The 15,207-nt window shown below is 45.9% G+C and overlaps 1 protein-coding gene across 1 annotated transcript in view; it reads right to left on the reverse strand.

Moving 5' to 3' along the window:
• SAMD12 (sterile alpha motif domain containing 12) overlaps positions 1-15,207 on the reverse strand; it is a 1,349,936-nt gene that overhangs the window by 692,916 nt on the left and 641,813 nt on the right. The window lies entirely within an intron of this gene.

The raw sequence follows: 15,207 nt of genomic DNA on the forward strand, positions 1-15,207 counted from the left end.
ACATTCCACATTCAGTAGTGACATGAGTAGAATGTGAAGGATTAAAGGAACAGTAATAATAAATAAGCAACACAACAGCATCTCATTCCCTCCACATTTAAACGTCGCTCTTCCCTTCCGGATGGGGAATCTCGTGATACCCCGTTCGGGTTTAAGTCTGATAGTCCTCCCATAAGCGACATTTCCAAGATGACAATTCTAATCAACGTATAGCTAGGCGAGGTTCATTCCACTGAGACAGTGGACTCCGAACATCACATTCACTGCTACAAAACAATGGAATGGAATGCTACACACATCATAGAAGCAGCCTTCGTCTTCCACGTTGTTGATCTCGAGCGCTATGAATGCGTGGACAGAGGGCTGACTAAAAACAAACATTGCTTTGGATATTAAGCTTGCCACTAAGTGATGGGGGCGCCTACAGAACCTGAGCAGAAAATGACCCCCCATTTAAAAGGGTCGGAGACTGGGCTGAGGGAGGGGAACTTTCCACATTAAACCCTACCGCAGAGGGCCCGCAGGCTCCATACACTGGCGAGTTGCTTTGCAATTACCTGCACAAATATACCTGAGTCAGGGAGTTTTGAGCACACACGGTGTCATGTGCCCTTGCACAGGCATCTAATAAAAAGGGCAAAATGGAAAACCAGTTCTAATAAATGAATGTAGGAAAGGCGAGCCTGAAAAGCAATTCAGGCAATTTCAAGCAATTATCCATGATTAAATACTGCTAATATGATGATTTATGAAAACGCCTGGATAGAGAGAGGCAATAAAAACACAATTTTTAAAACCATGATCAGAAATATAAATATGCGCATGGACAGAGTATGCGTTGGTGTATAAATTAACAACGTCAGCCGTGGAGTAATATATAGAACTAGGAAATATAAAGAGCAGAACTCTTAGTAACTATGAAATGTATATGAAACACAAGAACATGCGTGGTCTGCGCATGCGCCCCGTCCACACTGTAGTAATGAGAACGTTGTGTGTAACACCTGTGCAACTGGCTGTCATTGAAACACACCTCTATCACATACTATTTCTACGCTCGAAGTTAGTGGTTAGATACTGGCATTCATGAAAAAGGTAGTATATGGCTGCTTTCCAAATCCTATGCATGCGTATTTTAAGCACTTCACAAAATATACATGTGAAGAGTTAGGGCATTTGTACAACTGCTTTTTTCAACACTAAAATTGTTTTTTTCAGTGTAAACTATTTTCCTTATCATGTCTCCCCTGTCCACAAACTTCATAAAACTTTTTTTGACTGCTCATACACCTGAATTTTTGAAGAGTAACTTACTTTTTGGGTAAAGAGTGGAAAATTGTTTTACGAATGCCTGTTAACACCTCACAAGTAATGCTAAGTGATCATTCCTTGCACTTCAATAAGACCGCTCTTCTAAGCGTCGGTGTACGCAAGTGTGTATATTAGGCATACAATACAACAGTTCTTCAAGCTCAACTCAGACGTACACCTGAAACTGTCCTTCGTGATTACTTCTGACCATATATATTCTGGGACGAGAACAAACTCGATGGATACCGAAAACATGCATTACTTCAAAAATGCTGAGATTAAGCCCTCAGCTTAAACTTTGATAATCAAGGACCTCAAGATGAGTGAGAGGGCATTAGAAATCTTACAGGCAGTAAAGAGGCAAATTCTTGTGCCCTTGAAGAGAGCAAATGTTTATTTGATGAACAGCTTCAGCAAACCAGCATCTCTGGATGGATTTCCTTAATGCATCAGAAATGAAGGACACATTTAAGCATTGCAGCAGTGGTCAGCAGAATCGGCACTAGTTAAAGATCTGTTGAATTCAGGAAGGCTAACCAAAGAGATAGGACCCTTCACTAGTGAGAAGCCCCTAGAGTGAGCTAATGAGAGTGCAGTATCTCTCAAGTTCTGTGTCACGAAGTATACTTTCAAGAACTCAAAAGTGGCCTACGAAATAGGCCAGCATTTCAACACTACTGGAGTTACCAGTACTGGTAATTCCTGGGTGTGGCCAATCTGGCCCAATGCGAGTTGGGCATTGATGGTCTATAATGAACTAGGAATTATTGGGGGAATCAGTTTGATTTCCCTAGTAACTACTCATTTTGGCTCAGACTTTTACCCTAAGATTTCAGCTGCCGAATGAGTGAAACTAAATAGTTTTGTGTTTTCATGAAACTCATAATTCCGATGGGCCGGTTAACCGCACTTAATGGCCACATCATCATTAAGGAACCACTCAAAATGAGGACTTGGGGTATTGTGTAGATCTTTCCAGGTTCTTTTTGTAAGCATTTTTTATTCATACTTTGTTGCAGAATTATTGGAATTTTGGATGTATTATTTCTGGGCTTTATTTCAATCATTTAAATGTTAATTTACCCCTAACCAACACGTTTCACAGGCAAAACTGTTTCTTTAAGTTTAAAGTGCAAAATAAATTATCTGAAACCCATTTCGTTTCTACTAGTTATGGCATCTAGATATGTAATATCGAATATCTTTAATTTAAAAATACACAGGAACATTTTGATGCAATTTAGATATATTTTTGAGAAATAGTTGGAGAGATTCAGATCTCAGCTACTCTCATCTCATAGACTCTGGTCCCAGGTTCAGTCTAAATTCCTCTCCTCTTGCATCTCCCAGCCTCAGACTCGATTGTCCTCTGTCATTCTCTGGTGCATGAATACTATACCGATGTTCCCATACATCACAGTAATCAGATCCCTCTCCCATCACATTTCCCAGGTTCACACTCTATCTTTCCAGTCTGGCACACTCGGGCCTAGTGTAACTACTGGTGAGTTCCAATTGACACTAATGCTGAGGAGGAGTCCTACCAGTAGGGATATATTCGGGCAATACCCATCTCCTATACCTATTATCAATCCTGAATGTTAGCTTTCTTTCAGGATTTACAGGAACCAAGTAGGCAGTTTACGCACGCTGTGTCGTATGTGTGACTGAGGCAGCTCCAACTCATAAATTTCCTATGGGGCAAGATTACTCGCTTATCAAAACTTGTGTATTACCAGACCACTGGGCGTTATCTGAAAAGGGGAAAAGAGGGTGAAATAATGAGTGGATCTATCTGATTGAAGTGAGCAAGTCAGTCACATCCATAATACCAATACAATACTATAACGAAGTGTGAATATTACAGTGGTTAGGTCCTGAAAAAAGCCAGATACCTTTTTGGGCTAAAACGCGTTGAACCGGGGATGTTGGAGCAAATAAAAGCTCCCCCTCGCTTACCGTCCTGTGTTTAAAACAGTCAAAAGTTGCATACTAATAAAAGCGTTTGGGTGCACCTGAAGACCATTTAAACTTTCCAAATACATTCAGACTCCTGATAGGTCCTTAGGACCCGGTTGCATATTGTGATTTACCATCAACTTATAGCAATGGGATTTGCATATATTGGTTGAGTTCAAATCAACTGATTTATGTGTAATGGAGTTTTTTTACGGAAAAAGAACCTGGCGTAATTAAGTGTGGGGTGGGGAAGGCGGGAGACTTGAATCAGAGGGCCAATTAGGTGGCTAGAAGCACAGGTTAAATAAGAGAGGGATTATGGGGCGCATAATGAGGTGTTGGAAGGACCAGCGAGGATGGAGGGGTTTTTAACATGTTCATGAAAACTGGAAAGTGGGATGCACAGCGTTTTACTCAGTTAATCCTTGTTTATACTCCATTCATTTTGTCGACTCGTTCATTTTTTGAAAGCGTGCAAAACTTGCTTAGCGCTTCGTCTCGTTGCGCTGCAACATAACAACTCACTGGAAAAGGACCCAGTTTGGGTCCCGTCAAGCTGCACAGCCAAATCTCGTTTTGAATCCAATGAATCAAAATCATCAGTATTCTTTCTTTTTCTCCTCTTTTTTCTTCATTATTTTTCATCCGTTTTTAACTCATATTATTCAATCCATTTTATTCAATCTTTAAATATGATCGCTGTTCAAAGAAGCGCAGGAGTCATCAATCGGTTCCACATGCCATAGTTTTATTCAACAACCCAATGCATTTCGGGAATGCGATCCCTTCGTCAGGGGTATCTATAATTACAAGTAAACATGTCAATTTAAGCTATCTCCAATTATAAAAACATTTTCAGAATTTTATCTCAATGTAAAATACATTCCTAATCAGTTGTACACAAAATTTGTGTTACTAATAAACAATGCTTAAGACGCTACTGATAATACCTACACTGTACACTCTAATTTGGTATATTCTACACTTATCCCCACCTCATGTCACACGTGCATTATGGTACTTCTGTTTTAAACTGCGATGTTCCTTCCCCGTTTTTAAGTGTAAAGAGGATAGTTACATTATGTCCGCAAATGCTAGCACTGACAAACTTATGGAAAGGGGCGACCATTCGGTCCCCCCGAACGTATGGTGGAGTACCACGATCCCCCCGGGAAGCCATCTTGGGCGGGAGGCGAGTCTCGGCTGGTATGCCCGAAGCGGCGTAGCCGGGGCGCGCCTTTTCCCGCCCTGGAGTGGGTTGTCCCAGACACGGACGCGACCGGCCACGCCCACGGAGGCAGGCGGGGGCGGGTTTACGCCCGCCCTGAAGACGGATAAAAGGAGCAACAAGCCAAGAAAGCTTCCTCTTGTTCCTGTGCTCTGAAGCTGCACCTCCCCGCTGCACGTGAGCTCGAGACGGAACGAAGAGCCAATTTTGAGCGTTGTAATCTTTCTTTTTGTCTTACAGATACTCCGTCTGAGAATGCCCAAGAAAGTCGGAAAGCGGGTCGGTACCGATCAGATGCTCCGCATGCTCATGAAGGAGGTAGCCGATTTGAAGAAGCAGATGGCGGCTAAGGACGGGGAGGGAGGACCGAAACGGCCTTTGCCGGGAGTAGTCCCCGGAGGGAGAGGCAAGAGGTCCAGAAGGGGGGCACTTGGGGGGGAAACCCCGGTTCCCGATATCCCACTTGAAGAGCCAACCCCGGTGCCGAAGGAGGGGAATCCGATTCCCGTGGTGGTCACTCCCGTGACCGGGGAAGATATGCCTCCCGAGTTAGCGGCACAATTGGCAGCGTGGTTGGGAAAGGATAGCGAGGGCGCCACGGCTGACGACGCCCGGGTGTTAATGAGACAACTGCGGGAAACTAGAGAGGCTGCGAAGGCACCATCTTCTGTTACCCCGCCGGTTCCGGCGGCGGAAAATACAACAGGCTCAGGTTCGGCGGCAAATGCAGCTTCTGGTTCAGGTAAGCGGCCATTGCCGATCGCGGGGGAGGGGTCTGTACCTTCACGAAGGGAGAAGGTGGCTCAGCATGTTCCACTGGAAATTAAGGAAAAGATTTGGGCGAATAAGTATGTAAACATTTTTTCTTTGCTTACCGACCATTATGAGATGGAGCATGTTAAGAGCCAAAAGGAGCTCATGCATCCGAGTGTTTGGCGCGCCAAAATGGCCGCCTTTAAGGTTGACGAAAACATTGGTACTTGGGGCAGAGCGTGGGGCATTTTTACCTCCATCATGGGCGAGCGTAGGCCCGAGTTGCTGACCGAGTTGCCTATTTATCAGTCACGTATCATGGAGTATTCCGTAGCGTATGGGGGCAATCAGTGGTTCTGCTATGATAATATTTTTAGAAAAGCGAAAGAACACGACCCAATCCTGACTTGGGATTGTTACGACTCCGTTTCATGGCAAAAAATGGAGAGTACAGGAATGTTGAAAGTACCATTGGTAGGAAGTAGCGGGGGTGAATCCTCCCGCCAATACTCTGGGACACCCTTTCGGACGGGTGCAGGTAACGAATATCACTCGAAGCCGAGTGGCAACGCAGGTAAAAGGGGGATTTGTTGGAATTTTAACAGAGGAAAATGTACGAGGCCCCAGGGGTCGTGCAAGTTCAGACATGAATGTGGGGTTGTGGGCAGCCATCCCATCCTGAGTCCATGTGCAGAGCCAAAACGGGTGATAACGGTGGTAGGGGAAGCGCCAAACAGGTCTGAAATAGTCCGAGGGGCGCCTTTACCTACTCCGATTGATACCATGGCAATGATTCCTTGGCTCAACGAATACCCGGATCATGCTTCTGCTGGGGTGTTGCGAAACGGGTTTTCATATGGTTTCCGCATCCCAGTGGGGGATTTTCAGGGTGTAGCAAAATGTAAGAACCAACTGTCGGTCTTGCAGCATACGACCGTGGTACAGGTAAAGATTGGGAAGGAGGTTACTCGAGGTCGAGTCGCCGGTCCATTTGATGTGCCACCGGTTGCTAACTTTGTTTGTTCCCCTTTAGGGGTGGTCCCCAAGAAGGACCTGGGTGAGTTTCGGCTGATACATAACTTGTCAGCCCCACGTGGTCTTTCCGTGAATGATGCGATAGACCCGGAAGTGTGTTCGGTGCGGTACGCATCTTTCGATGAGGCCGTCGCCATGTTGAATCGCCTGGGGCCCGGTGCGCTGATGGCAAAATCAGATATTGAGTCAGCGTTCCGGTTGCTCCCGGTACACCCAGACGATCAGCGTCTTCTTGGTTTCATGTTTCAGGGTCGCTATTACATGGATAGATGTATGCCAATGGGATGCTCTATATCTTGTGCCTATTTTGAAAAGTTCAGCTGTTTTTTGCAATGGATCTTCACAAAGAAGATGGGTTTTCAACATGTTATGCATTATCTCGATGACTTTCTGTTTCTGGGGGCAGCCGGGGATCCACAATGTGGTCAGGCTTTAAATGAATTTTGTGTCTTAATGAACCATTTTGGTGTGCCATTGGCGCCAGGTAAGACTGTGGGTCCCTCGACTTGCCTCGAGTTTCTGGGGATCGAGCTCGACTCGGAAGAAGGTTGTTTTAGATTACCCAGAGAAAAAGTGTTAAAATTCAGGGCATCCCTTGAAATATGTATTAGTGAGACTAAGGTTAAACTACATCAATTGCAACAAATGGTGGGCCAGTTGAATTTTGCCCTGAGATGGCCCGCCCCTTTTCCGGCTCGATTGCTCAAGCCATGGTCGGCCTGAAGGAGGGTCATCATCGCACGAGGCTCTCGGCAGAGGTTCGCCAGGACATGCGCATTTGGTTGACATTTCTGGCGGATTTCAATGGTCGAATTGTCTGGAACAAACCGGCGGTGTCCTCCGAGGAGCTGGGGCTGTGGACAGATTCGGCAGGGAGTATTGGTTTTGGTGCCATATTCGGCACACAATGGTCGGCTCAGAAATGGCCATTATGGTGGCACGAGTGCGGGCTGACAAGTAACATTGCTTTTCTTGAACTTTTCCCTATCCTGGTGGCCCTGAAAACTTGGCCTGAGGGGTTCAGAGATCACTCTGTGGTGTTCTGGTCTGATAACATGACCGTGGTTGAGTGTATCAATAGTCAGGCAGCACGATGCAAATGGATTCTGAGACTGCTCAAAGAAATTGTGTTATTGTGTATGCAATTGAATGTGCTATTTAAGGCAAGACATGTGCCGGGGGTAATGAACCAAGCGGCTGATGCGCTTTCTCGTTTCCGTATGCAGGCCTTCTGGGGTTTTCTGCCCACAGCGGACCCGGTGGCGGCACCCTTTCCCGAAGCTCTCTGGTCTCTCGGTGCCCCGAACTACAAAACCTCGTGGGAGAGAGTTTAGCACCCAGGACGAGGAAGGCATATGAAGGGGCGTTCCGTTCCTATTGGGCCTTTTTGGGGACTGCTAGGGGGGAGCTTTGGGGCCAGGAAGAGTTTGTAGTAAAATTTCTGCTGTCTTTACATCAGGCAGGCAAATCAGTAGCTACGGCCCAGAGGCATCGGGCCGCCATTTCCTTTATGTCAAGGGCTCATGGGATCCAGGACCCGACAGCGTCTTTCGTTGTGCAAAAAGCGCTACGTGGGTGGCAACGCCTTGAGGGTCGCAGAGTAGATGAGAGGCACCCGATAGGTCTGGATAGGTTGGCCCTGTTATTATCCGTACTCCCTGCAACGTGTTCATCCCAGCATGAAACAGTGTTATTCCGAGCCGCTTTTGCGCTAGCATTCCATGGGGCTATGCGGGTAAGCAAACTAGTGGCGAGGAACAAGCAGGATACGATGGGGGGACTGTGCCGAGAGCACATTCAGGTCAAGGGGGAGACAATGACTGTCTCGTTTGTCAGGTCCAAAACCGATCAGGGTGCAATTGGGGACTGCATAATCATACAAAGGATTCCCGGGTCTTCCATGTGCCCTGTGGTTTGCGTAGAGGAATATTTAGCGCAAAGGGTGGCATCATGGGGGGGGGCCTTGTTGAAACACGCTGACGCCACCCCACTGACGAGGTTTCAGTTCCAGCGGGTGCTTGCGATGTCGATTTCGGCCGCGGGCTTGAACCCCGGCGAGTTTGGGACCCATTCCTTTCGGATAGGGGCTGCTACAGAGGCTACAGCCAGGGGTCTGAGTGTAGAAGAAGTAAAACGTGTGGGGCGTTGGTCCTCGAACTGTTATAAAAGGTATGTGCGGTTGCACATGTTGTGAAGCTGTAATGATGTACTCACGCTTCTTGTTTTGTTTGGTTTTCAGTTGCGCAAGCCTACGAGGCGGGGCGAACTGTGCAGTCGACCCGACACCTGGGGACCAGCGGTCAGACATCACCGGCTGTGAAAAAGGAGGTGTGGGTCGTGGGCCACTCATACGTGAGGCGTGCCGCGGACGTAATCAAAGCAGGTGACATGATTCACGTGGCTGGGGAATACGGGTACAGTGTGTCCTTCTACGGAAAGGGCGGGCTCTGTATTGACCAGTTTCAATCATTTTTCGAGGGTTTGTTAGGGCGGACAAGGTCACCGCCGTCTATAATCATAGTCCATCTTGGGGGCAACGATTTGGTGGCCACTGGTAGACGACTTCTTCTTGAGGCAATGCTTTCCACAGTAAGTTGGTTGGCAAGAAGAGTTCCAGGGTGCACAATTGCATGGTCCCATATGATCCCACGAAAAGTGTGGCGGGGGGCTATTTCGGTTTCTGCTCTGAATCATTCGGTAAGGAAAATTAATAACAAAGTGAGTAGATTGTTTCGTTCAAATACACTGCATTCTGTTTCGCATGGTTGTATCAAAGGGGACAGTATGTATTTGGGGGATGGTGTTCATTTGTCCCGGGTGGGGAATGAGTTACTCATAGGAGACCTCATAGCTTGGTTAAAGAGTTTATAACATGACCTTTAGGCAGGAGTGGTTGTGGGGGGTCCGGATAGCCGGTCAACTATCCGGCCTGTGGCGGTAAGGTCATGATCGGTGAGCAGTAATTGGAAGATCCCTATGGGGGGGCGTCACCCATTACGGATGGGAGCGCTCGGGGGAGGTGGCCATTGGCCCCTCAACGGGGAGGCGGTCCCGTCTAAGGATAGGCCGCCGGAAGGAAAGGAAAGGTGGTCAAGGCCCCTTCCTGGATAGGAGGGGCTACGGGCCCTCCTGGGGAATTTCCTGGGGCCAGGACATCTGCGACGGCAGATGTGTAAGTTGTGTGGGGTTCGGGAGGGGGTTTACGCTACCTTTTAGACACCTCACACGAGTCCTCGGACGACCGTTAAATGGCGTCGAGTTCATTGGGGCCCCCGTCAAGTCCAAGGGAAATTGGGAGATGCACTTGAGGTACGCCTCTGTGCGGTTGGTCCCCTCACAAGTGAGGGTGGTATTTCTGGTTTAGGGATCTGACACCGGTTACGACCTTGCCGTTGGCCCTTAACGTTAGGATGTACAATTTCAAGTCAAATGTTTTGTAGGATGTTAGTTCGGCTAGGAGAACCTTTGTATTAGAGATCTGTTAAGGTTAGCCAAACATCGTAATGTGGAAATGAAATTGTACATAATATGAAACTGTTATTTTAATGTTTTGATTTTGTTTCATATTTTAATAAATATGGCCGGGAGGGTCACTCCCTCCCGCCTTCCAAAAGTTCAGAACCGTTTCCGGTTTCCCATCCTTGGGGATTGTGTTGAGAGGGGGTGGCGGGTATCTCAGCCATAAGACACTGACAAGCTTATCTACGCTTACCTTGGCGTGCTCATCCCTCTTGTTTCTTAAAATCACAGTATCAAACTGCCATATCCATTGTTAAATCTCGTGTGGAAAAGCATTTCGGCGCCACCAGTAACCCGTATTCGGTGCCGAGTGTGATGTGAAAAGCTGATTCCTGTGCGTTCCCACCCTTATTCGCGCCACTGGGGACACATTTTCATTCAAAAAAGCTTTTACTGTAAATATCAAGCAAACTATGTTTTGATCAAACAGGTTTATAGAACCTAGTTTACAATGTAACTTGTGAGGGTATAACGATGTTTAGACGCATATTATCATGGGGAATGACCTGGTTCACGTTGCAGCTTGGGAAATGTAGTGAAACAATGGGGAGAGCATAGATGCTATGGTCCGCTGTTTATGTTCAGCCTTCTTTTTTTGGGAACACTCAGGTGTAATTGATTTACTGGGGGATGGCGAATAAGGTTGGGAACGCACGGGGATCAGCTTTTCACATCACACTCGGCACCGAATACGGGTTACTGGTGGCGCCGAAATGCTTTTCCACACGAGATTTAACAATGGATATGGCAGTTTGATACTGTGATTTTAAGAAACAAGAGGGATGAGCATGCCAAGGTAAGCGTAGATAAGCTTGTCAGTGTCTTAAGTTTGTCAGTGCTAGCATTTGCGGACATAATGTAACTATCCTCTTTACACTTAAAAACGGGGAAGGAACACCGCAGTTTAAAACAGAAGTACCATAATGCACGTGTGACATGAGGTGGGGATAAGTGTAGAATATACCAAATTAGAGTGTACAGTGTGGGTATTATCAGTAGCGTCTTAAGCAGTGTTTATTAGTAACACAAATTTTGTGTACAACTGATTAGGAATGTATTTTACATTGAGATAAAATTCTGAAAATGTTTTTATAATTGGAGGTAGCTTAAATTGACATGTTTACTTGTAATTATAGATACCCCTGACGAAGGGATCGCATTCCCGAAATGCATTGGGTTGTTGAATAAAACTATGGCATGTGGAACCGATTGATGACTCCTGCGCTTCTTTGAACAGCGATCATATTTAAAGATTGAATAAAATGGATTGAATAATATGAGTTAAAAACGGATGAAAAATAATGAAGAAAAAAGAGGAGAAAAAGAAAGAACACTGATGATTTTGATTCATTGGATTCAAAACGAGATTTGGCTGTGCAGCTTGACGGGACCCAAACTGGGTCCTTTTCCAGTGAGGGGTTTTTAACATTACATGGCAGGTCCGGATAAGATTGTAAGGTAGACGATTGTGGAAGGGCAAAGGTTGAGTGTACGATTTAGTTGAAACCAAATGGGGGTAGAAGATAAATGTGAAAGTGTTGAGTAATGGAGAGTAAAAGAATGGAGAATGGGAAGTAAGTAAGAAACAGAAGATATGGAGGTTAATGCTTCATTTTGATCGTAACTCAGAAAGGAAGAGAAAAAGTTGGGTGGAAATGAAGGGAAGGAGGTGAAATAATAAGAGCAAAACATCTTTTGTGCACTGTTAAAAAAGCGTGATGTTTGAAGACTGGATGAGAACTAAGGGGATAAGGAACAGGGTTAGGAGCTTGTTTCATATGGGATATTGGGATGTTATGCGTGGACGGGGGGAACTCAGATGCTGAGTGGGAAGGAATGGTTCAGTGTGAAATGTTTCGCTGTATAATGTAATGTAATACTTTTATAAATGAAAACATTCTTCATGGTGTAATACAAGGCAGCACTTTTAAAAATGGTATAGTAATGAGAGATCATAAACCAAGATAATAGTTTGTGATTCTGTTTTTCTATAAATGTTTACAGTCACCCCTGAAGAAGAGCATTTTGAGCCCAAAATGCATTGGGTATTTTTATGGAATAAGCACTGCCTGAAATGAATTATGCTTCAGTCATGTTCTTGCAAGAGGTCCGGACGGACACAGTTGGAACAGTAGAAGTTTGGTAAAATGGCATGTATACTCCGCATGAAGATTCGAATAAAAGTTGGAGAAAAGTGATGAGAAATTATGGAATACAAGGAGTACATTGATTACTATGAATGAACACATTATCGTCTTGGTGGCATAATTAGCTGTGAGATTGCTTGGGGGCGAGATGACGCCCCACTCTAGTGATGTTGATTAGCTCAGTGCTGTTTGGGCATGGCACTTAAATCAATCTGCACGCATTCTTTGAATAAACTTGATACGTTTTGTAAAGCAGGTAAAACAAGGTGTGCATCCTGTCCCCACAATGAAGGTCCTTAGGACTACCATTAAAGTGCTCCTTCCAAAAGTGTGGTTGAGCCCATCCGGCAACAATAGCTAAGCCAGATATAAAACTCAATGATGAAGCATGCCACCCATTTTGCATGAGTGAGAGTCCTTTTGAAAAAATAGGGACAATTTTTCCTAGTGGGAGATAGGTATTGCAGGAATATATCCCAACTGGTGGAACTCCTCCCCAGCATCAGTGAATCTTTTAGGAAACTGAGATGTCCTTCCAAAATATTTTTTCTCTCTGTATGATTTGAGTTCCAATCTACTTCATTTGCTCTACTGCTCTCATACATACTATTACATTGCTGTAGGAAGGTGCGTGTAGGGCATTCAACTTTGATTGCTGGGATATTCTTTAAAGAGGATGGAGAGGTGGCTAGCTCATTTCCACCTTTCACTTTGATTCAAAATGACAGCATAATGTATCTGAGGGGGAGGGGGTTAGCGATTCCACAACACAGAGGGAAAGAGGGCATGAGTGAAGGATGCGGTGGGTGGGTCAAGACAAGCAAAAGACAACGGGAAAGCATGCAAAAAAAGGAGGGTGGGCAGGAGGGACAAGGGCGGGCAAAGGGCAATGGATGATGGGCAGGATGGCTGGGGATGCAAACTAAAAAGGCAAGGTAGGCGAGAGGGGCTGGGACAACAAGCTAACAACCGAGGGTCGGATGAAGAGGATGGGGAAGCAAGCTTCAACAGAGTGATGGTGAGTGGGAGGGGATGGCAGCAATCTGACAAACGGGGAGAGGGAGAGAGGACCTGGGGGAGCACACAAATAACTGATAATAGGCAGAGCTGACATGGAAGGGTGGACTGGAGAGGATGGAGAAGCACATGGGCAATGGCAAGTGAGAGGGAATTATAAAAAAAAAAAGGACAACAAAGGGTGGGCAGGCAGGGCTGGAGGAGCAAATGGACAAGAGGGTGGTGGAGAAGCAGGAATACCAAGGTAAGTTAGGCAGGGAGGAAACAAGAACGGCAACTGAGGGAGGATGAGAAAAACAGATGGAGAAATAGTACATGAGGGAGACAGCTGGAAAACACATGCCTTCTTGTACAGTGCTTAAACAAAACGAAAAAAGTAGCACTTGAAAATTAGAAGTAGGAGGACACGAGTAATGTGTCCATGTTCTGGGGTTGGACAAACACAAGAGGAGGAAATAAAGCCTATGGAACTTCCAGAAGGGAACGCAAGACGTCGCAGTCTGGATGGCCAATAGCTGCATAAAACTCAACGCCGATAAGACAGAAGTCCTCGTCCTCAGAACCACCCCCTCAGCATGGGACGACACCTGGTGGCCTACCGCCCTCGGGAGCCCTCTGACCCCTCGGACCACGCCAAAAACCTTGGCATCATACTCGGCATCATACTCGACTCATCGCTCACCATGAACAGACAAGTCAACGCCGTCACCTCCAGCTGCTTCAACATCCTCTGCATCCTCAGCAAGACCCTCAAATGGATCCCCCGAGAGTCAAGGAAGACATTCACCCACGCACCCATCACCAGCAGACTGGACCATGGAAATGCACTCCACGCCGGCATCAACAAGTCCCTTCTCCGCAAACTTCAGACCATACAGAATACCACAGCCAGACTCGTCCTCAACATCCCCCGCAATGAACACATCAGCCAACACCTGGGGAGACTCCACTGGCTGCCCGTGGAGAAACAAATCACCTTGAAGATCCTTACCCATGCCTACAAATGCCTGCACAACAACGGACCCAAATACCTCAAAGACAGAATAAACTTCCATGTACCCAAAAGAAACCTCTGGTCTGCCAACCTTGCACTAACCAAAACCCCTCACATGCACAGAGCCAGAGCAGGTGGTAGATCATTCTCCCACATCGCAGCCAAAACCTGGAACAAGCTACCAGCAGAAATCTGACTCACCCCCAACCTGAACACCTTCAGGAGGACCCTCAAGATGTGGCTCTTCCTTCAGCTGAACGGATCTGCACCCCCACATTCTCCCCCCAGCGCCTTGAGACCTTGCGGTTGAGTAGTGGGTTTACAATTCCCTGATTGATTCACACTTACAATTCATTGATTGATTGATGGAAGCTGATGAATCAGACTCAAGCAAATGAGAGTGACAATGAAGCCAACCAATGGTAAACAGTGGTTTGGCTCGAAGCCCACTGTAAGCTAACAATATGTTCCCAACAGGCAAGCTCTGTCTTAGGTTAGACCTAATAAAGGGCATGGCAAAGAAGTAGAGGAAGACAAAGGACAGGGGGATAGGTGAGGGTTTACTGAGCGGAGCTGTGAAAGCATGGCTTAAAGTGATAACTTGGTGAACACATGGCGACCTAGAAGAAGCTAATAGCAGTAAGAGCAAGTGAAGACGTAGGTGGCACTAACTTTGGTACTGACGTGCTCTACCTCGCCTGCATAAGCACTGCGAAGTATACTAGAGCACAGAACTAATAAGCATAGTTATAACGCAAAGAACAAAGTTGTACGAAGAACGAGTTAAAAGGTGCTGTACTGGCTAGAGAAACACATGGATAAAAGAAACCCTAATTAAAACACACGATGATCTATGTAAAAAGTTCAATCTATAAAACAAACAAACTGAAAAAGGTTGCATAAGGTGAACACCTAATGAGACTGGCCTTGGCTTCATAATATTCTAGTACATATTGTAAATGCCTCAAAAGGAGTCTAGCCACCTGGGTCTGGATTACTGATCAGGCTCAATAGCGAATTTACAGCATGCAGTAATAACTCTTTTAGCACCACTCCCGCTCATGCAAAGTGTTACTGCTAGCTCCTTTTTAAGTGGGTGTTATTTTAGCGCCTCTTCCTATGCCAAGATTTTCAGCATGCAGTGAAGAAGCGTCGTTGGGATGCATCTTGTCATTTATCATTTTAAGGATAGCTGTCTTAAATGTATTCTTAGGTACATTACATGCATTATGTCATATGGAACT

The sequence above is a fragment of the Lissotriton vulgaris genome, chromosome 4_1, assembly GCF_964263255.1.
Source record: "Lissotriton vulgaris chromosome 4_1, aLisVul1.2, whole genome shotgun sequence".
Taxonomy (NCBI): Eukaryota; Metazoa; Chordata; class Amphibia; order Caudata; family Salamandridae; genus Lissotriton; species Lissotriton vulgaris.